The sequence below is a fragment of the Alexandromys fortis genome, unplaced genomic scaffold (genome assembly GCF_014885135.2).
Source record: "Alexandromys fortis isolate MF-2015 unplaced genomic scaffold, M_Fortis_MF-2015_v1.1 scaffold_13, whole genome shotgun sequence".
Lineage (NCBI taxonomy): Eukaryota > Metazoa > Chordata > Mammalia > Rodentia > Cricetidae > Alexandromys > Alexandromys fortis.
The window spans coordinates 11,969,143-11,978,590 of record NW_026067908.1 but is presented as its reverse complement, the minus strand read 5'-3'; positions in this window follow the sequence as shown (position 1 = coordinate 11,978,590).

The window sequence follows — 9,448 nt, the reverse complement described above, 5'->3', positions numbered from 1 at the left end:
GTCACCATACCTGGCTTTGACTTTTATTTTATTTTTGGGTGTTTGGTAGATATCTATTACACATGACATAGTTGGTCACACAGAGTCTTAGCAATCTGTTCTGTGATTTTATAATTCAAAATTGTCTTTTACTTCATACAGCATCTGTCCCACACAACCATCATTTAATAACACAAAATATTCTGGGTCATAAGAGCCAGACGGCAGCCTTGTACCACAGTTTGGTTTGGCTGAAGATTTGGTTCTTTTGATATACTTACTGCACTGAGATAGAAGTTGTCTCCCCAAGCATCTGCCCTCTCAATGTGTTCGGCATTTGAAAACTGAGCATGAACTAGAACCAGTTAGCTGTGTGTACACACGTGTGTGGTTCCTGGAATAACCCTTAATTGCCCATCATTTGTTTATTTTTGTTGGATGGTTTGAAAACGGCCTTGTTCACACAGTGCCTTTACGTACATTTATCCACGTCTCGCTCCAAGGAATGCTGAGTCTGTTGCCCCGCTCCATAATTCCATAAGCCAGGTTCCCTCCCTGGCTTCCCTTCTCACCCCACTGTTCCTCATGGTGACTTTGTCTACATCACTTCTTCAGTGAAGCACTTTTGTCTGGATTTCATTCGGGGATATTGCCATCCTCATTGCTATCTGCAAATCCTGTGCCCTAACAGCCTCTTCCTCTCTTCAGCTCTGGCCTACAGGAGGGCAGCACGGCTGGGCTTCTCTCTGTGATGCTGGTACCCTCATAGTACGTTTGCCTTCCCATACTTGTTTCCTGATTTTCTTCCCTCCAGTTGTATCGTTCAGATTTATCTTCACAGCTTCAAATAACATGAAGCTGTATCTTGATATTTCAGTCAGAACATTATCTCTTGACTTTCCATTATGAAATATGTTTACTATCCATTGCCAGAAACACCACTATATACATCCCATCCTGTTCTCCCAGAGTAATAATAGAATTTTGACAAGATTTAGGGTTTTAATAGTTTGTCTGCATAGTTTTTATCTACAGCTAACTAGACCACAGAATATCTTTCTTTTTCTTTCTTTCTTCTTTTCCTTCTTCCTTCCTTCCTTCCTTCCTTCCTTCCTTCCTTCCTTCCTTCCTTCCTTCTTTCCTTCCTTTCTTTTATCTTTCTTTCTTTGCCCTTTTGTTCAACGATTTTTATTTCATGGAGTTATTGATTACCTTGCAGTTGTTTGTCTAATTTTCTGTATGATCATCACCAATTCACCCTAAAATACTTCCTTTAAAGTGAAGTCTCTCTCAGACCTAAACCCACCTGAGATTCTATCCAGTGATGACCTCTGTCCTGAGCTTTAGACTTATCTCAGTCTTGGTTTATTCTTCCTAATGAGTCATTCACTGTGTCCTTTAGAATCTACCTTCATTATTATTCTGAGAATTCCCTTCACCTCTCAGTTACCCTAGATTCCATGCATGGGATAGATTTCCTCTGTCCTCTTTTAGTTTATGCTGGATTGAGTTAGTTATATTCCGGTTCCACAAATCTGTGAATGTATTCTGTTACATGACAAGAGGTAAGGATATTATGATAAGAATGTCACCTCGCTTTAGCAAGTAGACTCTGTGGACTCACATAGGTCTTTAGCAGAGAGGAAGTGTGGAGATGGGGACAGAGAGACATTTGAAGATGGTGCACGACTAGCTTTGCGACGAGAAAAGGCATGAGGAAGGAACACAAAGAATGATCTTTGAGAAACTGGTAAGTTGTAACTTTCCCTCTTGAGCCTCAGAAGGAATGTGTTTGGCTAACACTTAGACCTTAATAAAACTGACTGCAGACTTCGAGTCTGCTAAAGAAGAAATTGTGTTGTTTTTAAACCACCAAGGTTATAGCAATTTATTACTAAAGTTACAGGAAATTATTACACGATGCATATATAATTTTTGTCATTTTTGCATTATTTTTTTGTATTCTAAATGATAGTTCAGCTGGGTATAGAATTCTTAGTAAAAATACTTCTTCAGTATTTTAAAAGCACTACTCTAAGGCTTTTTTTTTATTTCATTTTATTTTGAAAACAAATCAAACTGTCTTTTTTCATTTTACATACCAATCCCAGTTCCCCCTCCCTCTCCTCCTCCCATGCCCTCCAAATACTCCCTACCCCACCCCCATCTTCTCCTCAGAGAGGGTAAGGCACATTGCTCCCTACTATATTTAGGCTGAGCAAGATATCCCTCCATATAAAATGGGTTCCAAAAAGTCTAAGGCTTTTTTTTTTTTGCTTCCAATACTGTGGTTATAAATACTAAATGCTGCTCTCAATCTTATTTGTACCTAATTTGTTTTTGTTAACTATTTTATATCTTGGAAAGTTTTTAGAAACTTCTCTTTGTTTTTAGTATTTTGTATTTTTGCAATGATTTTTTTTAAGCCCTAGGAGTCTTTTGTCACCTAATATGCTGTTGTGCTAAGATTTCCCTAGGATTGTTGAGGTTTGGCTATGAAGAATCTTGCCTAGTTGCTAGCTGGTGGACTTTTGGGAATTGATAGGCTCATGAAGACTCTGATGTGATCATTGGATTAATCTGTTTAATGATTTATAATTGAGTGGAACGTTAGAAGGTGGTGGGATGTGGGACTCGATTGGAATTGGTGAATCACTGGAAGTATGTCTTTGAAAGTCTATCTCTCACCTCTTCTATTTCCTGACTTCCCTGAGGTGAGCAGCGACTGGAGCCAGCTGCCACGAGCATGACACTTCTGCCCTGTCTCAGGCCCAACACGATGGAGTCAGCTTAACCCGGGACTGAAATCTCTAACACCAGGGCCCAAGACAAATAAATTTTTTCCCTTAAGCTATTTTTTCTCAGGTGTTTATCACAACCATGGAAAAATAATTTGAGCTTTTAATGTGTTAAAACACATCTTTGAGTTGAAGCAAACCTTATTTGTTAATTATCTTATCCTGTTTTATATAATTATCTCTTTTAGAGTCCTTATTCCTAAGAAGACTTCCTCCTCTGGTGGTCCTGCAGTTTCCTCCTGCCCCTTGGCTACCATTCCTTTGTGTCCTGAGCTTACATTTTCATTCCTCTATATTCAATTTCAACCATGATATCGTGAAGTGTAGAACTATCTTTGTTTTCCTAACCTTCTTTCTTGCCCTGTTGCAACCTGTTCTTGACTTATTAAGGAATATCTTCCTTGAGTTCTCTGAATGTGTGAATTACAGAAGGATGTGGGGATATCTGTGGTTTCTCCTACCACAATGGTCTAATCTATCCCAGTTGCCTCTTCTAATTTTCTCAATCTCAGTCTTTTGTGTTTTGGGTCTTTCTTCAAACAATGTCCTTTTGACTTGTTTTGAAAATGTCTTTGAAGTATTATTGAGATAAATATGGTTGAAAATAGACATCCAGTGACACAAACGCAAATGTAACAACTATTAAGGTAAAAAGAGGCCGTAAATTTAACAAAGAGCAAGGAGACACACACTGGAGGGTCTACAGGAGAGAACGGAAAAGAAGACATGGTGGGCGCGAGTTAACAAAGTGTTCACGTCAAGGCTTCTTCTTTGGGCATTAGCCAGAGCTAGCTGTGGGCTATGGTTAAAGTGTTTTTACTTATATTTATAAAAATTAGACATGCAGTAAAGTGAACAGCATACACTTTCTGCTTGCTCCTCTGAGTCAGTTCTGAATTTACCCTTAATATATACCATATAAGAAACACTGGAATTTCTCTAAGCATTTATCATTTAAAGCAATCATTTTTAGGGGAAGAATTTGGAGGACAATTTTGCAATTTTCATCATAGGCCATCCTCATGTTGCCTGGTAACATCTATTGGAGTTGAGAACAGTCTCTCGGTGCAGCCTCTAGCTCAAAGTCCTTCAAGATGGAAACTATACTGGCTAGTTTTAACATCAACTTGACGCAAACCAGTCGTCTGAGAGAAGGGAACCACAAATGAGAAAATGCCTCCGTAAGATTGGGCTAATGCCAAACCTGTAATGCATTTTCTTAGTGACTGATCCAAGTGGGAGGGCCCAGCCCATTGTGGGTGGTGCCATCAGGGCTGGTGGGTCCTGGGTGCTATAACAAAGCAGGCTGAGCAAGCCACGAGGAGCAAGCCAGTAAGCAGCACTCTACTGTCTCTGCACCAGCTCCTGTCTCCAGGTTCCTGGTCAGTTTGGGTTCCTGCCTTGGCCTCCCTCAGTGGACTGTGATTCGGGATATGTAAGTCAAAATAAACTCTTTCCTCCCCAAGTTTCTTCTGGTCATGGAGTTTCAACACGCTGGCCCAGAAACCACGTGACTTGCATGCAGCCACTTCTGGCATGCAGAATCACATCCTCAGCCGCTGCTCCTTCTCTGGTCCCCACAGTCTATCTGTAGGCTGCAGGGTCGGGGGAGAAGGGTAGCGCTGCTGGGTCATCGCACACCGCCTGGTGTCCTAAAGGCCTCCTGCCTACCGCCGTGCTCAGACTTCTCCGTGTTTCTGCTTTTGATCCTGGTCTCTGACTTGGCCTCTAACAAGCCGCCAATGGCTTGCTCAGACTGTTGAGACCAGCAGTTTTCCGTGCCATCGAGGTGTCCAAGTCTGACTCCTTTTCCAATCTGCCATTCATGGAGATATCTCTCTCTGCCCTGTGATGCCATGTAATTACCTTATATTCCTGGCTGCTCTTTTTTTTTTTTTTTTTAACCAAAGTTACTAATTCTTTTCATTAAACTCCTTCTATGCAATCTGTGTCTCTCCAGGTTAGATTCAAACTTCTCCCATGAGCTTCAATACACACACACACACTTAGGAAACCATCACTACAATGAGTATGATGAATGTCTTAACATCCGTGTGTCATTCATCCTCCCCTTCCGTGACCCCAGGTCAACATTGTTCTGTTTTTTTTCCCATCTGTATAGACTAGTTTACGTTTTCTAGAATTTTATATAAGTAGACTCTCACAGTATATATATTTAAAATGTAGCTATCGCTCGGCATAATTATTGTCTACATTTAATTGTGTGTTAATAATTTATTACTTTTTTATTGCTGGGCTGTATTGGATTATATGGATATACCAGAGTTTATCCATTTACCCAATGATGGACATTTGGGTTACTGCCAACTTTTGTCCATTACAAATAAAACCGCTATCAATTTTCCTGTATAAGTCCTTTTGTGGGCATTTCCTTTCATCTCTGTTGGATAAATATTTAGGAGAGGGATGGCTGGATCATATGGTAGGTATAGATCTTGCTTTTAACTGAAAAACACTATTTTCTAAAGTGCTATTTTATATTCCCGTAAGCAAAAAGTGAAAGTTCCAAGCTGTTCCAGACTCTGAATCCTCACCTGGGGCAGGGCTCATCTTCTTAGCATTGCCTTCTCTCTTTGTGGCTTGTGTGGCGTCTGATGATGGCTTTAATATGTGTTTTGCTAATCATGAATATTGTTTATCTTTTCATGGTTTCCGTGCCCCCTTTCAAACATCTTTTCTGGTAAAGGGGTTGTCAGGTATTTCCCCCGCTTTAAAGGCCGGCTTGTCTTCTTGTCCTGGAGCTGTGGGAGTTTCCATGTGTGTCGTGTGTATTCTAGAGACAAGTCCACCATCAGACAGAGGCTTTGCACTTTCTTTCTTTCTTTTTATTTTTATGGACATGTTGTAAAGAAGACTTATTCTGCTATTTGTGTCTCTGTGTCAGCGTGAGGGTACGTACACATGTGTGATGGTCTTAGAGGCCAGAAGAGCGTGTCAGATTCCCTGGAGCTGGAGCTACAGGCCATTGTGAGCTTACTGACGTAGGTGCTGGGAACAAAACTCCATTCCTCTGTAAGAAAGGAAAGTGCTCTTTTTAAATTTCCTTTTCTGTTTTTTTTTAAATGTTTATTTATGTGCATTGATGTTTTGCTGGTATGCATGTATATCTGTATGAGGGTGTCAGGTATCCTGGAACTGCAGTTACAGACAGCTGTGAGCCACCATGTGGATGCTGGGAATCGAACCCAGGCCTTCTGGAAGAGCAATTAGTGCTCTTAACCACCGAGCCATCTCTCCAGCCCATAGGCAAGTGTTCTTAACCACTAAACTATCTCATAAGTCCCGGTGATGACTTCTGCAAGGCAAAATTTGTCAGTTAAAAACTATTGAAAGTTGAGCCTTTTTGGTCAAGAAACTCACACGGAATAAAAGATTACCAAGACTTCCTCCTACATTTGTCCTTGGAAGCACTACACTCTGTATTCTGTGCCGGCTCAGGATTAGCTTTATCCACAGCCCTTAGAGGCTTTGCTTTCTTTTGTATGTACTTGTTTGTTTTTGTTTGTTTTAGCATGTGCTGGGAGTTGTGTGTATGTAGTACATGTGTGGTTCTGCACAAATGGGGTGCACATGACCCTGTGTGTGCCATGTGGAGGCCAGAGCTCTACATCAAAAGTCTTCTTCTCTTTCTTTCCACCTTCTGGATTTTGAAAGTGGTCTCTCACCGAACTGGGGGCTCTCTGTTTTGAGCTAGCTGGCCAGTGAGCTCTTGGTATCTGCCTGTCTCTGCAGCCCCACCCGTAATTCCCATCCTCAGTGCTGGGATTACAGGCTTGTACAGAATTCCAGCTTTTTATATGACTGCTGAAGATCAAAGTCAGGTCTTCATGTTTCCCCAGCAAGTGCTCCAGCCCCTCGAACACTTCTTTAAGTGTTTCTGATGACAATTCTTTTCTGTCCATGTGCAAATAGACACAGAAGGATAGAGGGTCAAAATACATGCCATCAGTGTTGTGTTAGGAATTCAAGTTATATGACCAAATTAATCTACTTATTCTGTCTTATAGTGTAAGAGTTTTAGCCAAAAAAGAATAATAGTAATAATTTATATAGTATACAGATCTTAAAATTGTATAAAGAAAGCCTAGTATGGTAGGTAATACAAGCCTTTAATTCTAGGGCCTCAGGAAACAGGGCAGGTGGTTCTTTGTGAATTTAAGGCCAACATTGTCTATATTATGAGTTCTAGTCCAGCTAAGGCTACATAATGATATCCCATCTCGAATAAATAAATAAATAATATTTTATAATGAATATTTTTATACTAAAATTGCTTTGTACAATTAGTTCTATTATCTGGAAGAGAATATTATATCCTAAAGAAGTTAAATAATGGGCTGGAGTTAAAGAAGTTAAATAATGGGCTCAGAGGTTAAGAGCACTGGCTGCTCTCCCAGAGGTCCTGAGTTCAATTCCCAGCAACCACATGATGGCCATCTATAGTGATATCTGGTACCCTTTTCTGGCGGGCAGGGATACATGCAGACAGGATACTGTATACATCACTAGTAAAGAAATCTTAAAAAAAAAAGAAGTTAAATAATTTGTTCAGGTCATCTGGCTAGGTCCGTGCCACACTAAACCTATGTTCTTAATCACTAATAAACCAGTTAGCACACAGTGACTACTTAGTCTATGACAGGCATTGTGCCAAGCTTTTGGGAAGCATCAACTGTTCAGAGCATAGCTAGATGGTAGACATTAATGTATTTTTTTTTTTTTTTTGCTGATGAGAAAACTGAGATACTATACCCAAGTTCCTACAGGCAGCTAAAAGAAGCAGGATTAAATTCTACATCACCCAGCTCATGAGTTCGTGAGCCATCCTGCCATACACTTTCTCTAAGAAGGAAAATTAGTGTTATATTCCTGGACTAAACCAATAAAATGCACCACAAGGGTCTTTTATTCAATAACATCATAAGGGAAATAAATGAACTATGGCTTTTTAAAAATTTACTTCCCGTGGTACCTGACCGTGCTTGTGGCTATATTAGGCTATATTATTGAGTATTCACAGTGGTAATAATTTGAGCTAGAGAGGGGGAACCCAAAGCAGAGGATTACCTTCCTGGGTATTTGGATCAGAGCTTGAGCTGGGACCCCAGGGAAGAGACCAACTTTGCCTGTGTGCTCTAATCTGCTTGTGCCAGTACTGGCTTGGCACAGACAAGGCCAGGGTCAGAGGAGGCCTGCAGGAGAGACATTTCAATAGCTCGTAACCTTTCTCCACGGGATGTGAGGCAAGGGTGTAGAGAGAGTGAGCCAGAGAGAGCCTGATGTGGGCTTACATACAGCCGTGGACTGGTTGGTCTGGGTTCCTGGTAATGCTTTTGACCAGCTTTGTGAATTTGAGTGGGGGACTTTTACCGTTTTTTGAGTGCCACGGTTCTTTTGAATAAAAATGCCCAGGAGGGCGTACTTGTTAATTTCCAAGGCCTCTTCCAGCTCTCACATTCCACATGTCTGTGATTCTGTGATTAAGTTCCTGGAAGGTTTAACTACTGATAAAAGCGCCATTAAGTTCTGTATACTCGGCGTGGCAGCTGTCTGTTACCTAAGACTCCCAGTCTGGTGGGGGACCAGGGGCAGCATGAATGAACAGGAAGGGTTCCTCGTTGGCTGGATGGCTCCTTACACTGCAGATGGAGGGAGGGCCACCTGCACTGTGCACGATAACCGAGCGCCTTTGATTTCTGTGTCACAGTGCACTAAAGCCAACCATCAAAGACACTCTCCCAACAAGAGAGCCTTATGCCGCACGTTCCCCAGGCGAGTGACTAGAGATAATTGAGACAGGACGGAGTGGGCCACAAGCGGTAAGACTTGGAAGACATACCAGTTTGTGGGGGTGAACTGTTTGACCCAAAGGCCCTTCTGTCTATCATTCCCTGACCTCAGGTCAGACTCACAAAAAAAAAAAAAAAAAAAGGGAAAACTATTAAGGCAGCTGGGCAGGCTCTTGCCCTCCGGTCTTAGCAAAGAATAGGTGATTATTTGTTCGCATGGCCTAGCTGTTCACCTGCCTGGAGGCACCAAGCTGGAGGTTTAGAGTCTGTGACCTGCTGGGATATATACTGTTCATCCTCCATGTTTCTGCTGTTTAGGGGCCTGCTTCCCATGGAACATAGGAAGTCCACGGAATAAGACAAGGAACAAATAAGACAAGGAACTAATTAGATCAAGAAAATTCTCCAAATGGTGGTCTAATTCTTGTTCTCAGACCAAGCTCTTATTGTCCTCCAGTTGTTTGAGGCATCCAGGACACTTAGAGCATCGAAACAGAATTCTTATTTGCAGCCAAGTGATGCTCATTTTAAAACCCCAGAGATGCCAGGCAGTGGTGGTGGTGCATACCTTTAATCCCAGCACTCTCGGGAGGCAGAGGCAGATGGACCTCTATGAGTTCAAGGCCAGCCTGGTCTACAGAGTGAATTCCAGGACAGGCTCCAAAGCTGCAGAGAAATCCTGCCTCAAAACCAAAAAAATCCTGAAGCTGAGACCAGGAGAGTACTACAATATTGATCCACTTTAGCCCCATTTACAAAAAGATTATAACATGCCAGGTTCGGGTTAAAATCATTTAGTCCGCTCATGGGAATGGATCTGGATATTGTTTTGCCACCCATGGTCGATAGAGAGTGTGGACA